Consider the following 23,251-nt stretch of genomic DNA (forward strand, 5'->3'; position numbering starts at 1 on the left):
GTTTAAATACGTAGTTTGGATCCCATTCAACCATTTTTGACCTACCAAAAAGGGCAGTTTCACGGGGTCCAACCTAATGACCAAAGCCACCTGCCAGCTTGTAGGAGAGCTAGAATCTGCTCTCTCTGGAGACAATTTTCCAACCAAGTGACTGCAGAATTCTAGCAGATGCCACAAAAGATGAAGAGGACAAGGAAACATGAAGAGTGATGAATCTCATAATTTATAGTCTTACATCGAGATAAAATTCAGTATGAATTTAAAATATGCTAAAAATTATTTAAAATAAGGATTTTTTTTTGAAACCGATGTGATATGAACCTAATAATAAATTGAGAAAATTTATTAATTTAATTAGAGAAAATTTATTAATATAATTAGAGAAAAACCTAATAATAAATTGAATGTAAACATTTTGGATCCTCTCAGCAATGTCACACAGTGTCCTTTTGGGGAAGCAGATCAAGCTCCTGACACGTTTCTCTCTTTACTTTCCCTGATTGGGGTAGTGATCTGAGTTAAGCCCTCTTAAGGAGTGGCTCTTGATTTTCAATTCGCTTTCAGTGAATAGTCAATGAATCTCAATATGGCTTCCAGATGAGGAAGGGCTCTGAGGCTGTTTCCAGGCTGGAAGGACCACTCTCAATGAACACTCCCCACTCTGTCATAGAAACTCTCTGCCTTCTTTTGTAATTAAAAAAATATAGGGGCGCCTGGGTGGCTCAGTCGGCTAAGCGTCCGACTTCAGCTCAGGTCACGATCTCACAGTTCGTGGGTTCGAGCCCCGCATCGGGCTCTGTGCTGATGGCTCAGAGCCTGAAGCCTGTTTCAGATTCTGTGTCTCCTTCTCTCTCTGACCCTCCCCCGTTCATGCTCTATCTCTCTCTCTGTCTCAAAAATAAATAAACGTTAAAAAAAATTAAAAAAAATATATACGAGCATATGATGGCGTTTTGCCACTTATTTATTTATTTTGAGAGAGATAGAGACAGCACAAGTAGGAGAGGGACAGAGAGAGAGGAGAGAGAGAGAATCCCAAGCAGGTTCCATGCTGTCAGCACAGAGCCCGATGCAGGGCTTGAACTCACAAACCGTGAGATCATGACCTGAGCTGAAATCAAGAGTCAGACACTCAACCTACTGAGCCACCCAGGCACCTGCCAATTCCTTTTTTTATTCAAACTTCCCTTTATTTATTAAATTTATTGAGATATCATTGGCATATACCATTGTGTAAGTTGAAGGTGTACAATGTGCTGATTTGATACATCTATACGTTGCAATGTGATCGCCATTTGCAGTGTGAGCTAATGCTTCTAGCATGTCACATGATTATTTTTTTTTTGTAATTTAACTTTATTTTTTATTTATTTTATTTTTTTAACGTTTTATTTATTTTTGAGACAGGGAGAGACAGAGCATGAACAGGGGAGGGTCAGGGAGAGGGAGACACAGAATCTGAAACAGGCTCCAGGCTCTGAGCTGTCAGCACAGAGCCCGACGCGGAGCTCGAACTCACAGACCGAGAGATCATGACCTGAGCCGAAGTCTACCGCTTAACCAACTGAGCCACCCAGGTGCCCCTATTTTTTATTTTTTAAAATTTACATCCAAATTAGTTAGTATATAGTGAAGCAATGATTTCAGTAGATTCCTGAATGCCCTTTACCCATTTAACCCATCCCCCCTCCCACAACCCCTCCAGCAACCCTCAGTTTGTTCTCCATATTTATGAGTCTCTTTTGTCCCCCTCCCTGTTTTTATATTATTTTTGTTTCCCTTTCCTTATGTTCATCTGTTTTGTCTCTTAAAGTCCTCATATGAGTGAAATCATATGATTTTTGTCTTTCTCTGACTAATTTCACTTAGCATAATACCCTCCAGTTTCATCCATGTAGTTGCAAATGGCAAGATTTCATTCTTTTTGATTGCCGAGTAATACTCCATTGTGTGTGTGTGTGTGTGTGTGTGTGTATATATATATATATATATATATACCCCATGTGTGTGTATATATATATATATATATGTATATATATATATATATATATATATATATACACACCCCATCTTCTTTATCCATTCATCCATCGATGGATATTTGGGCTCTTTCCATACTTTGGCTATTGTTGATAGTGCTGTTATAAACATGGGGGTGCATGTGTCCCTTCAAAGCAGCACAACTGTATCCCTTGGATAAATGCCTAGTAGTGCAACTGCTGGGTCGTAGGGTAGTTCTATTTTTAGTTTTTTGAGGAACCTCCATACTGTTTTCCAGAGGGGCTGCACCAGCTTGCATTGCCATGAACAATGCAAAAGAGATCCTCTTTCTCCGCATCCTCGCCAACACCTGTTGTTGCCTAAGTTGTTAATGTGAGCCATTCTGACAGGTATAAGGTGGTATCTCATTGTGGTTTTGATTTGTATTTCCCTGATGATGAGTGATGTTGAGCATTTTCTCATGTGTCGGTTGGTCATCTGGATGTCTTCTTGTCTTCTTTGGAGAAGTGTCTATTCATGTCTTTTGCCCATTTCTTCACTGGATTATTTGTTTTTTGGGTGTTGAGTTTGATAAGTTCTTTGTAGATTTTGGATACTAACCCTTTATCTGACATGTCATTTGCAAATATCTTCTCCCATTCTGTCGGCTGCCTTTTAGTTTTGCTGATTGTTTCCTTCACTGTGCAGAAGCTTTTTATTTTGATGAGGTCTCAGTAGTTCATTTTTGTTTTTGTTTCCCTTGCCTCCGGAGACGTGTTGAGTAAGAAATTGCTGCGGGCAAGATCAAAGAGGTTTTTGCCGGCTTTCTCCTCGAGGATTTTGATGGCTTCCTGTCTTACATTGAGGTCTTTCATCCATTTTGAGTTTATTTTTGTGTATGATGTAAGAAAGTGGTCCAGGTTCATTCTTCTGCATGTCGCTGTCCAGTTTTCCCAGTACCACTTGCTGAAGAGACTGTCTTTATTCCATTGGATATTCTTTCCTGCTTTGTCAAAGATGAGTTGACCATACGTTTGTGGGTCCATTTCTGGGTTCTCTATTCTATTCCATTGATCTGGGTGTCTGTTCTTGTGCCAGTCCCATACTGTCTTGATGATTACAGCTTTGTAGTATAGCTTGAGGTCTGGGATTGTGATGCCTCCTGCTCTGGTTTTCTTTTTCAAGATTGCTTTGGCTATTCAGGGTCTTTTCTGGTTCCATACAAATTTTAGGATTATTTGTTCTAGTTCTGTGAAGAATGCTGGTGTTACTTTGATAGGGATTGCGTTGAATATGTAGATTGCTTTGGGTAGTACTAACCTTTTAACAATATTTGTTCTTCCTATCCAGGAGCATGGAATCTTTCTCCATTTCTTTGTGTCTTCTTCAATTTCTTTCATAAGCTTTCTATAGTTTTCAGTGTATAGATTTTTCCCCTCTTTGGTTAGATTTATTCCTAGGTGTTTTATGTTTTTTGGTGCAACTGGAAATGGGATCAATTCCTTGATTTCTCTTTCTGTTGCTTCATTGTTGGTGTATAGGAATGCAACCGATTTCTGTGCATTGATTTTATATCCTGCAACTTGGATGAATTCCTGAATCATTTCTAGCAGTTTTTTGGTGGAATCTTTTGGGTTTTCCATATAGAATATCATGTTGTCTGCGAAGAATGAAAGTTTGACCTCCTCCTGGCCAATTTGGGTGCCTTTTATTTCTTTGTGTTGTCTGATTGCAGAGGCTTAAGTCTTCCAATACTATGTTGAATAACAGTGGCAAGAGTGGACATCCCTGTTTTGTTCCTGACCTTAGGGGGAAAGCTCTCAGTTTTTCCCCATTGAGGATGATATTAGCATTGGGTTGCTCATATATGGCTTTTATCATCTCGAGGTATGATCCTTGTATCCCTATTTTCTTAAGGGTTTTTATGAATAAAGGATGCTGTATTTTGTCAAATACTTTCTCCGCATCTATTGAGAGGATCATATGGTTCTTATCCTTTCTTTTATTGATGTTATGAATCACGTTAATTGTTTTGCAGATATTGAACCAGCCCTGCATCCCAGGTATAAATCCCACTTGGTCATGGTGAATAATTTTTTTAATGTATTGTTGGATCCGGTTGGCTAATATCTTGTTGAGGATTTTTGCATCCATGTTCATCAGGGAAATTGGTCTATAGTTCTCCTTTTTAGTGGGGTCTCTGTCTGGTTTTGGAATCAGGGTAATGCTGGCTTCATAGAAAGAGTTTGGAAGTTTTCCTTCCAATTTTATTTTTTGGAACAGTTTCAAGAGAATAGGTGTTAACTCTTCCTTAAATATTTGGTAGAATTCCCCTGGAAAACCATCTGGCCCTGGACTCTTGTTTTTTGGCAGATTTTTTATTACTAATTCGATTTCCTTACTGGTTATGGGTCTTTTCAAATTTTCTATTTCTTCCTGTTTCAGTTTTGGTAGTGTATATGTTTCTAGGAATTTGTCCATTTCTTCCAGATTGCCCATTTTATTGGCATATAATTGCTCATAATATTTTCTTATTATTGTTTTTATTTCTGTTGTGTTGGTTGTGATTTCTCCTCTTTCATTCTTGATTTTACTTATTTGGGTCCTTTCCTTTTTCTTCTTAATTAAACTGGCTAGTGGTTTGTCAATTTTGTTAATTCTTTCAAAGAACCAGCTTCTGGTTTCATTGATCTGTTCTACTGTTTTTTTGGTTTTGATAGCATTAATTTCTGCTCTAATCTTTATTATTTCCTGTATTCTGCTGGTTCTGGGTTTTGTTTGTTGTTCTTTTTCCAGCTCCTTAAGGTGTAAAGTTAGGTTGTGTATCTGAGATCTTTCTTCCTTCTTTAGGAATGCCTGGATTGCTATATACTTTCCTCTTATGGCTGCCTTTGCTGCATCCCAGAGGTTTTGGGTTGTGGTGCTATCATTTTCATTGACGTCCATATACTTTTTAATTTCTTCTTTAACTGCTTGGTTAGTCCATTCATTCTTTAGTAGGATGTTCTTCAGTCTCCAAGTATTTGTTACCTTTCCAAATTTTTTCTTGTGGTTGATTTCGAGTTTCATAGCATTGTGGTCTGAAAATATGTACGGTATGATCTCGATCTTTTTGTACTTACTTAGGGCTGATTTGTGTCCCAGTATATGGTCTATTCTGGAGAACGTTCCATGTGCACTGGAGAAGAATGTATATTCTGCTGCTTTAGGATGAAATGTTCTGAATGTATCTATTAAGCCCATCTGGTCCAATGTGTCATTCAAAGCCATTGTTTCCTTGTTGATTTTTTGATTAGATGATCTGTCCATTGTTGTGAGTGGGGTATTGAAGTCTCCTACTATTATGGTATTACTATCGATGAGCTTCTTAATGTTTGTGATTGATTTATATATTTGGGTCCTTCCACATTTGGCACATAAATGTTTACAATTGTTAGGTCTTCTTGGTCTATAGGCCCCTTGATTATGATATAATGCCCTTCTGCATCTCTTGATACAGTCTTTATTTTAAAGTCAAGATTGTCTGATATAAGTATGGCTACTCTGGCTTTCTTTTGTTGCATGATAGATGGTTCTCCATCCCCTTATTTTCAATCTGTAGGTGTCTTTAGGTCTAAAGAGGGTCTCTTGTAAACAGCATGTAGATGGGTCTTGTTTTCTTATCCATTCTGTTACCCTATGTCTTTTGATTGGAGGATTGAGTCCATTGACGTTTAGAGTGAGTACTGAAAGATATGAATTTATTGCCATAATGATGCTTGTAGAGTTGGAGTTTCTGGTGGTGTTCTCTGGTCCTTTCTAATCTTTTGTTGCTTTTGGTATTTATTTATTTATGTATTTATGTATGTATGTATGTATTTATTTATTTATTTATTTTTCATTTTTTTCTCCCCTCAGAGAGTCCCCCTTAAAATTTCTTGCAGGGCTGGTTAAGTGGTCACAAATTCCTTTAATTTTTGTTTGTCTGGGAAACTTTTAATCTCTCCTTCTATTTTGAATGACAGCCTCGCTGGATAAAGAATTCTTGGCTGCATATTTTTCTGATTCAGCACATTGAATATATCCTGCCAATCCTTTCTGGCCTGCCAAGTTTCTGTGGATACGTCTGCTTTAAACCTGATCTGTCTTCCCTTGTAGGTTAAGGACTTTTTTCCCTTGCTGCTTTCATGATTCTCTCCTTGCCTGAGTATTTTGTGATTTTGACTATGATATGCCTCGTTGATAGTCGGTTTTTGTTGAATCTAATGGGAGTCCTCTGTGCTTCCTGGATTTGATATCTGTGTCTTTCCCCAGGTTAGGAAAGTTTTCCACTATGATTTGTTCACATAACCCTTCTACCCCTATTTCTCTCTCTTCTTCCTCTGGGACCCCTATGATTCTGATGTTGTTCCTTTTTAAAATTTTTTTTTTCAACGTTTATTTATTTTTTTGGGGACAGAGAGAGACAGAGCATGAATGGGGGAGGGGCAGAGAGAGAGGGAGACACAGAATCGGAAACAGGCTCCAGGCTCCGAGCCATCAGCCCAGAGCCTGACGCGGGGCTCGAACTCACAGACCGTGAGATCGTGACCTGGCTGAAGTCGGACACTTAACCGACTGCGCCACCCAGGCGCCCCTTGTTGTTCCTTTTTAATGAGTCACTGATTTCTCTAATTCTTAAATCGTGCTCTTTTGCCTTAATCTCCCTCTTTTTTTCTGCTTTGTTATTCTCTATAAATTTGTCTTCTATATCGCTGATTCTCTGTTCTGCCTCCTCATCCATCCGTGCCACCGCTGCATCCATCTGTGATTGCAGCTCAGTTATAGCATTTTTAATTTCATTCTGGCTATTTTTTACCTCTTTAATCTCTGCAGAAAGGGATTCTAATCTATTTTTGACTCCAGCTAGTATTCTTATTTTCGTGATTCTAAATTCTGGTTCAGACATCTTGCTTGTGTCTGTGTTGGTTAAATCCCTGGCTGTTGTTTCTTCGTGCTCTTTCTTTTGGGGGTGAATTCCTTCGTTTTGTCATTTAGAAGGGAGAAAAGGAATTAATGAGGTAGAAAAATTGAAATTAAAAAAATTAAAATTAACAAAATATTAAAATTAAAAATTAAACACACACACACACACAAATCGAATAGATGATGCTAGATCCTAGGTGTGTTTTGGTCTGGGTGTAGAATGTGGTTTGACAGATTAGAGAAACACACACACACGCACACACAGACACAAAAGGGGGGGAGAGAAAAAAGGAAATTGAGAATTTGAAAAAAAAACACTAAAGTAGACTAAAATACACAAACGTAGAGAATATGGTAGAAAAAAATTATAGAAAAATATTTTTAATAAAAATTAAAAAGAAATATGATTTTTTTCATTTTCTATATTTAAGAAAAAAGAAAAGAAACAAAAAAGAAAAAAGATAAAAAAAATTGTTTGAAAATTTGAAAAAGTGAATACACTGTAGTAGACTGAAATAAAATTATGGGAGTAAGAGAGAATTTGAAAAAATTTACATAAAAGCAAAAAATATAGTAATAAATTAAAGACAGATATTTTTAATAAAAATTGAAAATAAAAATGAGTTTTTTCTCTTTCTGTATTCAAGAAAAAGAATTGTGAAAGAGAAAAAGAAAAAAGAGAAAAGAAAAAACAATTGAATAGATGAACCTGCTAACAGATTGAAGTAGGACTGAAATTGCTTCGTTTTCCCCTAGAGTCAGTCCATGTAGCTCTTTATAGTCCATAGATTAAGCCGCGGTGAGACTTGTGTTCTTGAAGAGCGAAGTTGGCCCAGTTGGGCGGGGCTCGGTGTAACGGCTCCGCTCTCCCCTAGATGGCGCTGCTAGCCTACCGGGGTGGATGGTTGCGGTGCTCATCGGTGCGCACGCGCACGCGCATGCGCGGGAGCGGTGAAAAACGACGCCACCCAGCCACCCAGTCTGTTCTCCCGGATCGGCAGTCGCGCACCGGTCCTCCGTCTTCAGGTCTCACGCACTCCCCGCTTTTCCTCTCTCCGTGACCAGGCCCCAGGCAGTACCTCTCTCCCGAGTTTTGTCTCAGACGCGGCTGTTTTCCCCAGCCCCTTGCTTCCGAAGGACTGCGGCTTTCACCCGCTTCGCCCCTCTGCCGGAGGGTCTCACTGATCAATGGCCGAATGAGCAATGGTCGAGTGTCGGCTGCACCCAGGAACGCCCGCTGGACTCTGTTGTCGCCGGTGCCCCGAGACTGCGGCCAGGGGCCAGCCCACCCCCCCAAAAAGATCGCGAGACAGTGTGGCCTCAGCGTTTCAGGGACCGTGGAAAATCGCAACACACATCTGGCACCAGGCTTCGCCCTCAACCACCTTGCCCCAGCACCAGAGAATGTGGCCGCCTTCCGGGATCTGCTGGGACCAGGTGGCTTCAACAGTCTCTACCAAATGTCCTTCCGGCAGTGGAACCGCTTTTCCCCGTGTGGCCAGAGAACCTCCCGGTCCCCACTCTGTTCCCGGGGATTCGCCCTTCCCACCAGAGCACCGCCAGGTAGGGAGCTGCGGAGTTGCAGCCTTTGCGCTTCCCTTGTTTACAGTCTTAATGGAATTGAAACCCTCTCCTTTCTCCTTTCTCCCTTTTTAGTTTCGTCCCTGCGGCTGTTTCCAGTTTTCCACTTTCTCTCCAGCTGCTTTTGGGGAGGGGTGCTTCCCCCCCCACCGCTCCCCAGTCTCCATCCTCTCTCCGACCGCAAAAGAGGTTCCCTACCTCCCACGGCTTCTTGCTCCCCAAATTCACCTATCCATGCCACATACCTGCTGAATTCTGTGGCTCAGGTTGTGAAGATTGTTGTGTTAATCCTCCCATCAGTTTTCTAGGTGTGTAGGATGGTTTAGTGTTGGTCTGGCTGTATTTCACAGACCCGAGGCACAAAAAACTTCCATGCTGTTCCGCCATCTTGGCTCCTCCCCGCATGATTATTTCTGTTCGTGGTGGTGACAACTAAAACCTAGACTCTTAGCAGCTTTGGAGTATGGCCATCTATAATCACTATGCTGTGTGTTAGATACCCTGGACTTATCTGCTAGTTACAAGTTTGTACTTTTGTACTCGTGTTCTCTTTTAATGAAAGTGTTTGGAGCTTTTGGGGTACCTGGGTGGTTCAGTCGGTTGGGAGTCCAACTTGGGCTCAGGTCGTGACCTCGTGGTCCGTGAGTTCGAGCCCCGCGTGGGGCTCTGTGCTGACCTCTCAGAGCCCAGAGCCTGCTTCGTATTCTGTGTTTCCCTCTCTCTCTGCCCCTCCCCTGCTCATGCTCTGTCTCTCTCTCTTGCAAAAATAAACATTAAAAAAAAGAGAGAGAGAGATTCTTGCAACTAGAGGGGTCTTTCTAGCTCTGGTAATTCTTTGTACTGGAAAGTGGCTCTGGAGCCAGACTTTCTGGAGTCAATGACCCGATCCGTTATTTACTAGATTTGCAATTTGGGCACATTCCTCCTCTGTCGAACGAGGTTAGGGGCAGAACCCACCTCGCTGAGTTATTGTAAGGATCATATATGTATTTGAAATATTCACGATGGCTCCTCGCACATAAAAATGCTCAATCGGTATTTGTTTTTTGTCATGTCTATTACCTTCAATCGAGGTGGGCTTTGTAAGGGAAGGGAACAGGACGAAGGGAACAGGGAAGGGAACAGGACGAAGGAAGTCGTTCACCTGCGAACAGGCCATGAGTGGAGAAGGTTCTGTTGTGGTGAGGACACAGGAAGCATTTGATTTTCCCTTAAAATCGAGAGAGCTCTACTCTTCAGCTCTGGTATATTTCCCCCATCAGGAGCCTGGGTCTCCAGTGAGACATTTTCTTTGCCTTCCTCCGCTTGGTCCCCGATCTTGTCGCCGTGCGCGTCAGTCAGTGTCCGATCGGGAGACAGACACCACATGGGAATTTGGGCAAGTTTAATATAAAGAAGCGTATACTCTGTTAACTAGAACATGATTGCAGGAACTGGCTGGCTCGTGAGGGGTAAAGAGAACAGAACTAGCAGTTACCAGAAGCAGCCCCCACCCCCAGGACGAAGGTAGAGCATTCAGGCAAGAGCCCCCACCTCCCTAGGGCTGAGGCACGTGCCTAGATGGAGCACCAGGGTGGCCCAGGGAAGGGTGGAGGTGTTGTCCGTGTAGTGATGCACTGGCGACATTTTCGGGGCACCTGCCCTCGAGGGTTGGGGAGAGCTGTCCTCGGGAGCTGTCCCCCAGGAGCACACCCGTGCAGTCCCCCGGAGGGGAGGCTGGGGAAGGCGCCGGCTGCCGGGTGCTGCTGGCCACCACCCATACTGGGCACGAGGGAGTCATTCTTCCAGTCCAGCCCGCCATGTTGCCTGGGAGTTGACCCGGAACTGCCAGGCACGGAAACATTTTGCGCACGTCCACAGAGGTGGGGGTAGGACATTTTATTTTATTTTAAGGTTTATTTATTTTGAGAGGGAGAGAGTGCACACATGGGGAAGGGGCAGAGAGGGAAGGGGAGAGAGAGAGAGAGAGAGAGAGAGCACTCAGGGGGAAGGGGCAGAGAGGGAAGGAGAGAGAGAGAATCTCAAGCAGGCTCTGCACTGACCGCACGGACCTGGATGCGGGGGCTCGAACCCACAAACTTGAGATCGTGGCCTGAGCCACAATCAAGAGCCGGAGGCTTAACAGACTGAGCGCCCCGGTGCCAGAATATGTTAAACTTTAATTTGCAAATCCGCCATGTGGTTTTGTAAAGACAAAAGCAGGTAGGATCACCTCTTAGCATTTTCTGATAGGTAAATGTATAGTCTCGAGGGGCTTTGTACTATTTGATCATAAAGGAACAAGAAACCATTGGGAACAGACAAAAAAGAGCCCTAAGTTGCAAGTAATACAACCAGGGTGGGCAGGGCAAAGACCCACATTTTGGAAGCCACCCCTCCTCCCTCAACCTCCCCGGTTCCCAAACACAGAGTCTCTCTGGCATGGCCCCTGACCTTTGACCGTCTCTCTTCCTGGAACGTACTTTTCCTTTTCCTCCTGGCAAATTTCCACACACCCTTCCAGTCTCCATTCACCCATCACCTCACCTGGGAAGCCCTCCTGAAACCCCGGCCGGCAGCGTGGCACCTCTTTTTCTGGAGCTGCCTCTGAGTCAATCCCAGGCGGCCGGGGAAGAGAGAGCACCCCCTCCCACCCTGCAGAGGCCAGCCTGAATTCTCTGCAGGCCCAAGGCTTCCAGTCTCTTTTCACTTTCCGGGCGGTGAGAACGGCCCTACAGCACAACCCCTGCACTGGATCCCACTGGGGACCGAGCTCCCTGCCGCCTCCAGCTGGGCTGCAAGGAGGCTAAGCGCAGCTGTGGGCTACTTTGAAAAATCCAGAAGCACGTTCCGGGTGATGGAAACCTTTCTATGGTCCCTGACATGCCAAATGGAGCCGGTTCTCAGGCTTAAAGTGGTGTCTTGGAAAAGGGCACATGGTCTTGGGAAAACCTGTCTCTTCCTATACAGTCGGTTGATATATGTGTCTCTACACCCAGCCACATACAGTCAGAACATCCTGGGATGCTTTCCTGACTTGAGCTTGGACTGGGCACTTTTCATCAATATGGGCTACCTTCTCACAATACCGTGGGAAACATACTTATTTGATTTGTACGGAGAGGCAATGTGTTATTTGGGGAGGGGGAGAATCTTAGATTTGAAATCGGAGGGGCTAGGTGAGACACTTTCTGGTTATGTGACTTTTGACCTCTTTAGGTGGTTCTAAAGGATTTCATGTCCTCGCTGGTTGTTTTGCTTACCTGAGATCCTTGCACAAGAGCGTGGCGGGACCTCATGTAACAGCCCCACTGTCCTTTGGAGCCAGAGTGTTCTACGGGCAACCATATCGAAACACAACGCTCATGCACTTTGACAAAGATAAGTGACTTAAACGTACTTTTCATAAAGAAAACACCAAATAAGCAAGGGTTGGATGGTGACTGGGTATCTTAACCAGAGCCTCGTCTTAGTGGGTTTAGCTGGACGGCCCCTCTCAGCTTACTCCTCAGCAGAGTAAGAATAGATGAGCATTTCGTCCTCTGCAGAAGGGCAGCTGAGCATTTTGGGGATTGATCTTATTGATGATGGCTGAGGTCCAAGGTACGCACTCACCTAATAACTCACTTCAAGCATTTGTTTGTTTTTTAGAGGATTGACTAAGCCTTTCTCAGGATGTAAGAACTGTTTTGAGCTAGTTAAGCAAGTTTCACATGATTGGAGGATTATCTGTCACCTGCCCGTTTATCTGTCTCTTTTGTTTACAATGATTTCCAAATGTGAGTTTTAAAAAATACAGTGAAAGTCGGATGCATCACCTCCCTACAACAGAATGAGTTATTTTCCCTTGACTACGCATTGTCTTCATTCCCCGTGAAAATAGGCTCTCTCTTGAGACACCCTTTAAACTACCTGGGCGTGTCTCCACAACACAAGAATACAGTCAGAAAGGAGAAAATGCAAACTTAACCATTTCCTTATTTTGCATGGAACTGAGTAATTAGCTGGTTCAGTAGTGGGTGTCCGTGAAGTGTATTTGCCATTTATGTGTCATTCTTCAAGTGTCCATCTGCTTGCTTTGAATGTGGCTGTCCAGGGATGGTGTGGGTTTGCACACTTGTGCTCTCAGCAGATGTGATCGTCTTCAAACCAAGGGGCAATAATGGTGGGTGTTGGTGAACTTAAAGAGCAACACACAGGGCATAGTCTTGTAACACCCTGGAGGGTGACGGGACCTAAGTCAGGGAGCTAGTTAGGGCCATAATTCGGACGAGGGAACAAGAATTAAGTGATCTCCTGTAGTCCCCTGTAGCAATAACTCAACAACCCCACCAACAGGGTTTTGGACATCTAGTTCAGTGGCCTTTCCACAAATGTGTGTGAAAGTCTTCCCAAAAGTGTAGGGTTGTGTGTCAATGTAAGATGCAAATACCCTGCATCAAAACAGTCTCTGAACTGTATTTGTGGTACAAAGCAATTGTCCGACAAACGACACAACAGAAAGTTCTAGCCATGGGAAGCTGGGTTCAAAAGGATTGATTTTGGTGCACTCAAGCCCTTCTCCCTTATGGTCATTTGGTCGACTGTGTGGTCTTTGACTTTCCAGGGGAGATCAGAGATAAGGGTGCCCAGAGGGGGCACTGAGGGTTAGAGTTGTATCCTTTCTCTTTCCAGAATCAGAAGACTGATCACAGGAATAGCCCTCCATCAGAACCTCCTTGGCCCACTAGCTCCCTTCACCACTTGGTCATCTTTGGGGGCTACCTGAGGCCATGTCAGGTCTTAACTTGTTGTGATGCTCCATAGGAGGAAGGCGAGATGCCTGGATAGAGGGAAGGAACATACAAAACTTTCCTGTCCAGTGCATATTGGAAGAAAGGCTAATTAAATATTTGCAGTAACCCTTATTGATTCCATGTTATTCCAACAATTTATTTTCTTGTCCAAATCTCTTCTCTTAGTAGCCTACTTGTCAGTCAACGACCTTGAACTCAAAGGAGTTGTAAATGGGTGGTAAGAAGACCATTGGGGGAAATAATGGCCAAATAGTGTTTTAATATGGTTTTCCTCTAATTCATCTTCAAAAACATGCTGAGGTACAATGGATAGCAAGCAAAAATCAAAATAACTGTTTTCAAAAATGGAAGTAATAGAAGAACTAGGAGAAAATACAGTGACGAGCATCTGGGGAAGTCTAACAGAAAAAGCAAAGGAGGAAGAAATACCATAGGGAAAAGACAAATATTTGATTATACACAGATTTTAAACTTTATTTACATGAGAAGAAAGTGGAAAAAAAAATTGGGAGATACCTATAAAGCTCTCTACCTCTATCTCTCTACATATATATAGATGAACTCAACATTTAATATGTGAAATGCAGTTTTATAAATAATAGGCAAATAGTAAAATAGGGAAGGGCAGGAACAAAAAGTGCATAAAATAAATGGAATTGGCCACAAACACAAAAATGTTTGAAGCAAGTGGTATATTCCCAACTGGCAATGATAAAAAGCAATCAAATGACCTTGGTTGTACATAAGTGTTGAATCACTATATTGTACACCTGACACTAACATTACACGGTATGTTACCTATCTGGAATTTAAATAAAAACTTAAAAAATGACTTTGGGGAAAGTTAAGAAAAGACAGATTATGACCAGAATTTTGACACATTTACTGCTGGGAGTGAAAATTGACCGAGCTTCTTTATAAAATTGTATGATGTGACAAAAGTCTTTAAAATATTTGTGGCCTATGGGGCACCTGGGTGGCTCAGTTCGTTAAGCATCGGACTCTTAGTTTTGGCTCAGGTTATGATCTCGCTGTTTGTGGGGTTGAGCCCCGCATGGGGCTCTGTAAGAACAGCTTGGGATTATTTCTCTCTCCCTCTCTGCCTCTCTCTCCTCTCTCTCTCTCAAAATAAATGTTTAAAAATAAAATAAAGTAAAATAAACTATAAAATAAAATAAAATAAAATAAAATAAAATAAAATAAAATAAACAAAATATTTGTGGCTGAGCATTTACACTTCTAGGAATTGTTCCAGATCAGAGATGGGATAATCCCTGGGAAAACGTTTATGATATATACTTTCAGGCGAATAAGACAGTTGACAAAATTATATGTATAATATGATTTCAATTATTATTAAAATGTAAATATTTTAAAGACCAGACTGGACAGATTTACTAAAAAATGTTATCAATGGCTAGATCTGGATAGGTTTGGGGGGGATTTTAATTTTTTATGCTTTCTTTTTAAAAATTTTAAAAAATGTTTATTTATTTTTGAGAGGGAGAGACAGAGCGCATGTAGGGAAGAGGCAGAGAGAGAGAGCCACAGAATCCGAAGCAGGCTCTAGGCTCTGAGCTGTCAGCACAGAGCCCAACACGGGGCTTGAATCCCAGACCGTGGACTCTGAGATCATGACCTGAGCGGAAGTCGGACACTTAACTGACTGAGCCACCCGGGGAACCCCTATTATTTATGCTTTCCATTTTTTGTAAGTTTATTTATTTATTTTGAGAGAGAAAGAGTTGGGGAGGGGCAGAGAGAGAGAATCCCAAGCAGTCTCTGTGCTCTCAGTGCAGAGCCCCACGCAGGGCTCGACCTCACGACTGTGAGATCATGACCTGAGCCGAGATCAAGAGTTGGATGCTTAACTGACGGAGCCACCCAGACGCCCCGTATGCTTTCCAATTTTTAAAATATTTTTTTATATGGAGCCATCTGTTACTTACATAATAAAAAAGTTGTTTGTTTTTTTTAAAGTAACTTGTTGCTGCAAATAGCAAAGGCACTAAAATTTAGCATGTTCGCTTGGCAAATCAACCCTAGTGCTTTCCCGGGGTGGTGCCACGACTCTTATTGCAATTCTCATTCTTTTTTCCTTCAGTCTAGACGAGAACTATCTGTCAGAACTTTCTGCAGGGACAGAAATTTTATATATCTGCGCTGTCCAGTATGATACCCAGTAGCCACATGTGGCTCCTGAGCCCTTGAAATGTGACTGGTAGGACTTCGGAACTGAATTCTTAAGTTTATTTAATTTTAAAAGCTCCACGTGGCCGGTGGCTACAATTGTAGATGAACAAGACATTTAAAAAGCTACCCAGTTATGTGTGTGTGTCCCCAGGATGTCGCGACGGTAAGCCCTTGTCCACCTGCATTGCGATCGACACTGCCTCTTGGAGGGTGTTCTCCATTTCACTTTCAACACAGGATTCCCATTTCCACTGTCAGATCTAGGTCCCTTGCCTGAGCGACGCATTCTTATTTCTGACTTCGTGCTGGACATTTTCACGTGGCTCTCCTATCAGCATCTCAGGCTCAACGTGGCTAGCTCTTAAGTCTTCCCTTCCCCCTGGAAAAATAACCCCTACTCTGTAAGTGGTAAAATCAATCTCTTGGGCATCTGGGTTGTCAGCCTTGGAGACTTCTTTTGTGCCCTGTTTCCAACCTCAAATATGTCCATCCCTTTGTGTCTGTCATTCTCTCCATTTCCACTCTGAAGGCTTTAACCCCTTCTGCACAGAATACTCAGCTGCCAATTGGTCTCTCTGCACCTTTATTATATTTCCAGGAGCCAAATCCTGAATACACAATATATACACTTCCTAATATGTCATCAATTCACATTCATTCCACAAACACCATAGAATACTTGGTGTGTTCATGGCACCATGCCAGGTTCCAGGAGGGGTACTGAACATGGATGGGCTATATCTCCTGCCCACAAGGCACTTGCAGGTTAGTCTGTGATTTGCAGCTTGAGCAAAATAAAATTGTCCACATGCCATAGCAGAAGCCCTCAGATGGGCTGTGAAAGTTCTAAGAAGGAAGAAATTACGCTGTTGAAGAAAATCCATGAAAATGCAGGTTTGAAGATTGATAACATGGATGTAGCAGGAGGGACATGATAGAACCTTTGGGAAGGTTTCAAAGAAAGACAAGGAAAGCAGAGGTGGAGCCAGTAAACTGAGAACTAGGTTCAAGATCCCCATGTCGCTGAAGAGCGGGTTTGAGGAGTATAGGGGGAATGGGAGAGGTGGGAAGTATGGAACAATAGTGGAGTTCATCACTTGAACATGTCATTGATTGGAGACCAACTGCGCATCCCAAGGGACGAAGACAAAACCAACATGTGAAAAGTGAATGAAAATGTATTTTTCATGCAGCATGGCTTTCTCAGCTGAAAAACAGCCACGTCGTCCAATGTCAGGACAAGATGGCTGCTTGTGGTGTGTCGAGCTTCCTGGAAAAAAATCATAGTACGCTTAAAATGATCAACATTCTTTTGTGTGTGTGTGAGTTACTTGCAGGATTTTCCGAGGGAAAATTTGACAGTTCTCTTTTATTTGAACACAAGGTTTATGGTAGTTTCACGTGTTCATAATAAATTTGACAATTCTTAATGTTTGGAGTTTGGACTGGCTTTAGAACATAACCTCCCTGTAAGATGTGATCCACGGATGACATAGCGATCGGGGCGAGGAGGGCAGAATTCAGAGTTTGAGATCTTAGAGTCATTTTCAGGTAAGAAGAAGATGACGTTGGTATTGATACATCCCAAAATAATGGTGGAGATTTCATATTTAGCGTTCCTACTGTGTACGAGTCTTGTGTTACTTGCTGGGATTTCAGAGGTGAATGAGACACTGTGACCTTCAGACAGGAGGTTTGCAGGGGATGTGCAGAGCAAGACCTCCTGATGGGGTGTAGGGGGCGTATTGTCACAGTGTAAGCCATCGTGCGACACTTGGGATGTTTCTGGAACAGACTAGCTTCACTAGAGCAGTAGGTCTGCCTAAGGTGTTAATTAAATGCAAATCTGCAAGAGAGGTCTGTGGGTGCCAAGATGGGCAAGGAGAAGCCATTGAATTCTTTGGATCAAGGAAGCAATATAATAAAAGCTGTACTTGAGGAAAATTTCTATCTTATTATCTATTATCTTTTTCTATTTTAGAAAACCGAGATAAATGAATCATACCCAAAGCTAAATGAAAGATTTGGACCAGGTAAGGAGTGTTCTTACTGGAGGCATTTGCTGATAGGGCAGAGGATCCGAAGTCCTAAAATCCTGGGGAAAGAGTTGGACTGGACAGAGGAGGGTGGTCACGGGCACAATGAAATACTTTGATGTTCTGACCTGCTGTTGCAAATCTGTAGCCATTTTATTCTGCAACTGCCTTGTGGGAGCCCGGGAATGACCTCAGTCAGGATGTTCTCAAACATAATACAGCCAGCACATTGACCTGCCAAGGACTGGTTAATTTAAAAAAACTTGGTGGGTCATTTCACCTCTGAAGGAGCCCATAGATGGTTTTTGAAAGAACCAGAAGGAATCTGTTGGAAATTTTCTTGGCAGAGTCAGTCAGCAGTTCAGGTTAGAATTGTATTTGCTTTGAGCTGGAAGCCACGATGAAACCCATGTAATGGAGAGCATATGAAATGTAGTTTCCACTAGGTTATTAGGATAAGCAAGCGAGGGCTTGAAAACGATTCTAATTAAATCAAGAAAAGAGAGTGGAGAATTGTACCGGAAAATTAGAATCTTTTTGAAAAAACAGTCAAGGGGGAATTCTAAAAATGAAACAAAACTACAGTATCAGAAGCTAAGAGCTCAGTAGGTGCATTTTTTTAATGTTTATTTATTTTTGAGAGAGAGAGAGACAGAGACAGAGCCTGAACAGGGGAGGGGCAGAGAGAGAGGGAGACACAGAATCCGAAGCAGGCTCCAGGCTCTGAGCTGTCAGCACAGAGCCCGACACGGGGCTCGAACCCACAGACTGAGAGATCATGAGCTGAGCCGAAGTCAGATGCTCAACCAACTGAGCCATCCAGGTGCCCCTCAGTAGGTGTATTTAACAGCATAACGGATTTGGCAGACGACAAGTTGCGTAAATGCAAGTGCAGATCAATAGAAAATATCCCTGCAGTGAATAGACTTGAACACTCATTTCATGGAATGTCTTGCAGCAAAATAAAACAAAAGTACAAACTTCTAGGGATTTTTTTTTCCCAAGGAAGACATCCAGATGGCCAGTAGACACATGAACAGATGCTCAACATCGCTCATCGTTAGGAAAACTCAAATCAAAAGCATAATGAAGTATGACTTCACACCTGTCAGAATGGCTAAAATCCAAAACACAAGAAACACCAAGTGCTGGCAAGGATGTGGAGAAAAAGAAACCCTCGTGTACTATTGGTGGGAACACAAATTGGCGTAGCCTCTGTGGAAACCAGTATGGAGGTTCCTCAAAAAATTAAAAATAGGACTACCATACGATTCAATAATCCCACTACTAGGTACTTACCAAAGAAAATGAGAACACTAATTCAAAAAGATATACGCACCCCTATATTTATTGCAGCATTATTTACAACAGCCAAGATATGGAAGGAATCCAAGTGTCCATCGATAGGTGAATGGATAAAGATAATGTGGTATAGATGCACAATGGAATATTTCTCGGCCATAAAAAAGAATGAGATCTTGCCATTTGCAACAACATGGATGGAGCCTGAGGGTGTGATGCTAAGTGAAATAAGTCAGACAAAGGCAAATATCATATGATTTCACTTATATGTGGAATCTAAAAAACAAAACAAAGGAACAAACAAAAAGCAGAAGCAGACACATAAATACAGGGAATAAACTGGCGGTTGCCAGAGAAGAGGGGTGGGGAAGCCTGAGGTACCCCCCAGGTGCCCCCCAAAAGTCTTATATCGAAGTGGATAAATAGCATATATTTTTTAATGTCTGTGAACAACTTTTTTTTTAAAGGAGCTTATTCTCAATAAACATAAAATCACCTATAAACAGCACCATAAATTTGCTTCTGATCTGTCATCGGTAGGTTTGTATATAGCTGTGATCCATATATAATTTTCTGCTGTAAGCCCTCGGAAGCAGTGAGATCTGAGGGCTTCCAAGGTGACTTTGCTTCCCTCTCTTTTCCGGTGGGAACATTTGTCAGCACAGAGCATGAGTCGGGAGAGGAGAGGCCACCATAGGTCAGTGGTTCTCCGACTTCAGCGAGCGTCACCTGGGGGACCTGTTGCAACACAGATCACTGGGCCCTACCCCCCGGATTCCCATTCAGCAGATGTGGGGTGTGGCCTGAGATTTCATACTTCTAACAAAGTCCCGGATGCTGCTGCTGTTATGACGAGCACACTTGGAGAACTACCATCGTAGTTTTACTGGGAGAGGTTCAATTTCTTCTCTTGGAAAACTCCCTCCCAATATAGCCTTTCTATCTCAGGTCTAAGTGCTGAACTACCTAAGGGGCTCTTGGATCCTGAGTCCAGCATGCCATGATCCTAGCGGGGGACAGAAGCTGGGCAGTTTTCTTGCTCAACCTCAGAGAACATGAAGTGCCCTGTGTGTGTGTGTGTGTGTGTGTGTGTGTGCGCGCGTTGCTTGCCCGGGAGTAGTAAATGTGCCATTTGAACCAAACGGGCAGGCTGCGGCTTTGTGGCTGAGCTGAAAGAAATAGCCCCCGCTTAGCCACTAGAGACCAATTCAAATTTTCAGCCAGGTCAAATTCTTCAATAGCTTTCTTTTAAAGCATTTGGAGGAGAACACTTAGGTGGCCTGGTATTTTCAAATGATTTACGCTGTGGCCAGAGAAAGGGGGAGGAGGGCCTTTATGCATACACCAGGTAATTCATTATGTCAACCCTGGAAATACATCAGTGTCAGAAAAGAGCATGTCCTTGTTGAATCTACATGAGATGAGGTGGTCCTGAGCCCTCTCCCTGCGTGTTGGGCAGAATCCTAGGAGCAGCCATAGTTCATTCACATCCTGACAGCTAGGCATTACCAAGCCAGGGCATGGGAACAGAATGGGTCTGAGGCCCTCCCCTCTCCTCCAGGGTTTACAGAGTCGGGGGGGCGGGGGGAGCTGGGTCAGAGTTCTTCTAACCAAGAAACCTCAGGTTTAAGTAATTCTTTAGATTTGGGAAGGTGGCTTCACATTCCGAATTACTCATGACTGATCAAAAGAAGGAAATATTCTAATGGCCCCACTTTCCTGATCATTCTCAGGTAGCCCAAAAGAAGAGAGGAAACAGAATCTTGTTCTGACCCAGAACTTGGTCAGATTCAGCTTGAGGACCCTTGTAGGAGCCAAGAGGGTAGCAGATATTTCTGACCAGTGAGGAGATTTGGGTGGGTGGGTGGGTGAAGGAAGCTTGTCAAACAGATGCTGGGAGCTAAGATATCACAGATCTAAAGGACCATAACATTAGAAGGGGATTTGGAATACGTCTTGTCCAAGCCAACCCATTCATAGCTATGAAAAGGGCATGATTATTTGTCTTGGCCACAGTCACTCACTGACAGATAAAATGTGATTCAGCAGAGAGACGACTATGACAGGTGTATATGGAGACTAGGAGAATGGAATTGAGGGTCAACCATTCTGATACTGAACCAAGAAAGAAAGGAAGGATATATCGAAAGCTTTTAAGAGGAGAATTTATTATCTTGGTCCAGGTCCCAAGAGTGGCATCAGGTAAGGACAGAAATCTGATAGGGCTCAAGACATTTTGCTGTCATTGCTGGCTTACTTTATCCATAGCTTGATGGAGGCACAGATGAATTTTGCAGACATTTTTTCCCCTTTAACAAATAATGAGCTGCTGGGTGTCTGGGTGGCTCCATCGGTTCAGCGTCTGACTTTGGCTCAGGTCATGATCTCATGGTTCGTGGGTTCAAGCCCCGCATTGGGCTCTGTGCTGACAGCTTGGAGCCTGGATTTGGCTTCAGATTCTGTGTCTTCCTCTCTCTCTGTTCCTCCCCTGCTCGTGCTCTGTCTCTCTTGCTCTCAAAAACAAGGAGGAAACAAGGAGGGGGGGGGCCTCTGATTAGACACTATTTCATTTTTGATGACATACAGAAGTAGTCGTTCTTTGGGCACCATAAGCACATCTGCAAGATGCTTGTGTCCCCTTGAGAGACTGGCCTCATTTCCTCTGGTTCTTGACTTTCCCCAGAGGAGCCTCACAGATTTCCTGCGGGCATTGACTAGAATTGGGTCCACGATTAGGACCCAGGCTGGAAACAGATGTGCACTCAAATGAGGTGTATTCATGGTCTTGGGCTGCTCTCATAAATCCCCACAAACTAGGGGGCTTCAAACAACAGAAGTGGATTGTCTCACGGTTCGGGGGCCGTGTCGTAGGGGACAGCTCTTCCTTCCTCGCCTCCTCCAAGCTCCTGGAAGTTCCCTGCAACCCCTGAGCTCTGTGGTCTGCAGCCGTGGCATTCTGGTCTCTGTTTTGGCCATTACATGGCATGGTCTCTGTGTGTCTGTCTTCACACGGCTCTACTCTTAGAAGGACAACAATCACGTTGAATTCGGGGTCCAACCTCCCCGAGGGTGACCTCATGTTAACCAGTTACATTTGCAGTGACCCTATTTTCAAATAAGGACACATTTCTAAGGTCCTAGGACTAGGGGTTACTAAGCATATTAAGGGTTAGGATTTCAACACATCTTTTTATGGAGAACCACAAATCTCCCCATAACATGGGTATTGAGGTGGGTTTCACGAAGGGATTATAGAGGCTCAGAGAAGTGCCCAGATGTCAACAGGTCTCGCCAGGGCGTGTGGTCGCTTTTTCTCTCTGCTTCCTTATGCTTTCCTGCTTTTCCCCGATTTGTGACATTTTGTAGACACTGGGGGGAAGGTGGGGGAAACCCTGAAACCCCCCTCCATCTCTCCTAGCAAGGAGTGGTGGGGGCTGCTTCCAGTCTGCAATGTCACTCCGTGACTCTGTGACTCAGTCCAGTCCCCTCAACGTCCCCAGGCTGCCCTGAGTGTGTTACAGAACATGGTCACGCTGAGTTTTCTCAACTGTGGATTTGTCAGCCCTGCCAGTGAGCCAAGGTTAATGGCAAGTCCAAACAGGGTCATAGAGGGGAATGCCCATCGGAGACTGAACTGCATGTGATTTTGTAGGGACACCTGTCCTGTGTGGGGAGTCAGTGGAGAGAAGGTAGATGTAAAAATGGGTTTGCAGCCACAGCGACACCTGGTGGCCATTCTACACATTGCATGACACTTCTGCAATTTTTTCCCCCGTTTCAACTAAGCGTTGTGGGTTTTCCTTTGCTAGGTGGTGAGATGCTCCATGGTGAGAGGGCAGCAGAGACCAAGTGGGCACAGGGACATCTGAAAGGCAATAGGGGTCATCCAGCCAGAGGGATACCAAAGCACATGGGCAGAAAATTCAACTTCGGGATACTTGGGGTGCTGGCCATTCAGTCCTGCTGAGACTGCGTCCTCCTGTATGGTCCCGGCCTCCTCACCTGTGGGGCAGTCAGTGGGCAGGGGGACACTAGAGCAAACCCACTGACACAGGATGTCCTTCTTCCCACCCCCTTGATCCAAGTAACTTATTTTGGGGAGTTGCGGTATCTGAGGTCTGACCACCCCCCTGGCAGAGTCCTTATGACTTGGTGCCATGTGGACACCCCCTCCCTGTCCATCCTGTCCCCACCTGCCTTCTCACCGAAAGATGGCCCCCTCTGTCCCATTCCAGAGAACTCCCCTGAGAGGAGGCAGAACCCCTAAAAGGAGCAGGTCAGGAACCACGTGGCCCGGGTCTGGGTTGTGGCCAAGTTTGGCCTGGAGCCCAGCTCTGACGTGTCCCAGGACCAGCTGCCCGTGGCCCTGTCTCCAGCCCTTCCTGTCCCGAAGCTGCATCTCTGTCTCTGACCACCAGTCAGGTTTTAGGCATTTCCTGT

This window comes from Lynx canadensis, chromosome E1, assembly GCF_007474595.2.
Source record: "Lynx canadensis isolate LIC74 chromosome E1, mLynCan4.pri.v2, whole genome shotgun sequence".
Lineage (NCBI taxonomy): Eukaryota > Metazoa > Chordata > Mammalia > Carnivora > Felidae > Lynx > Lynx canadensis.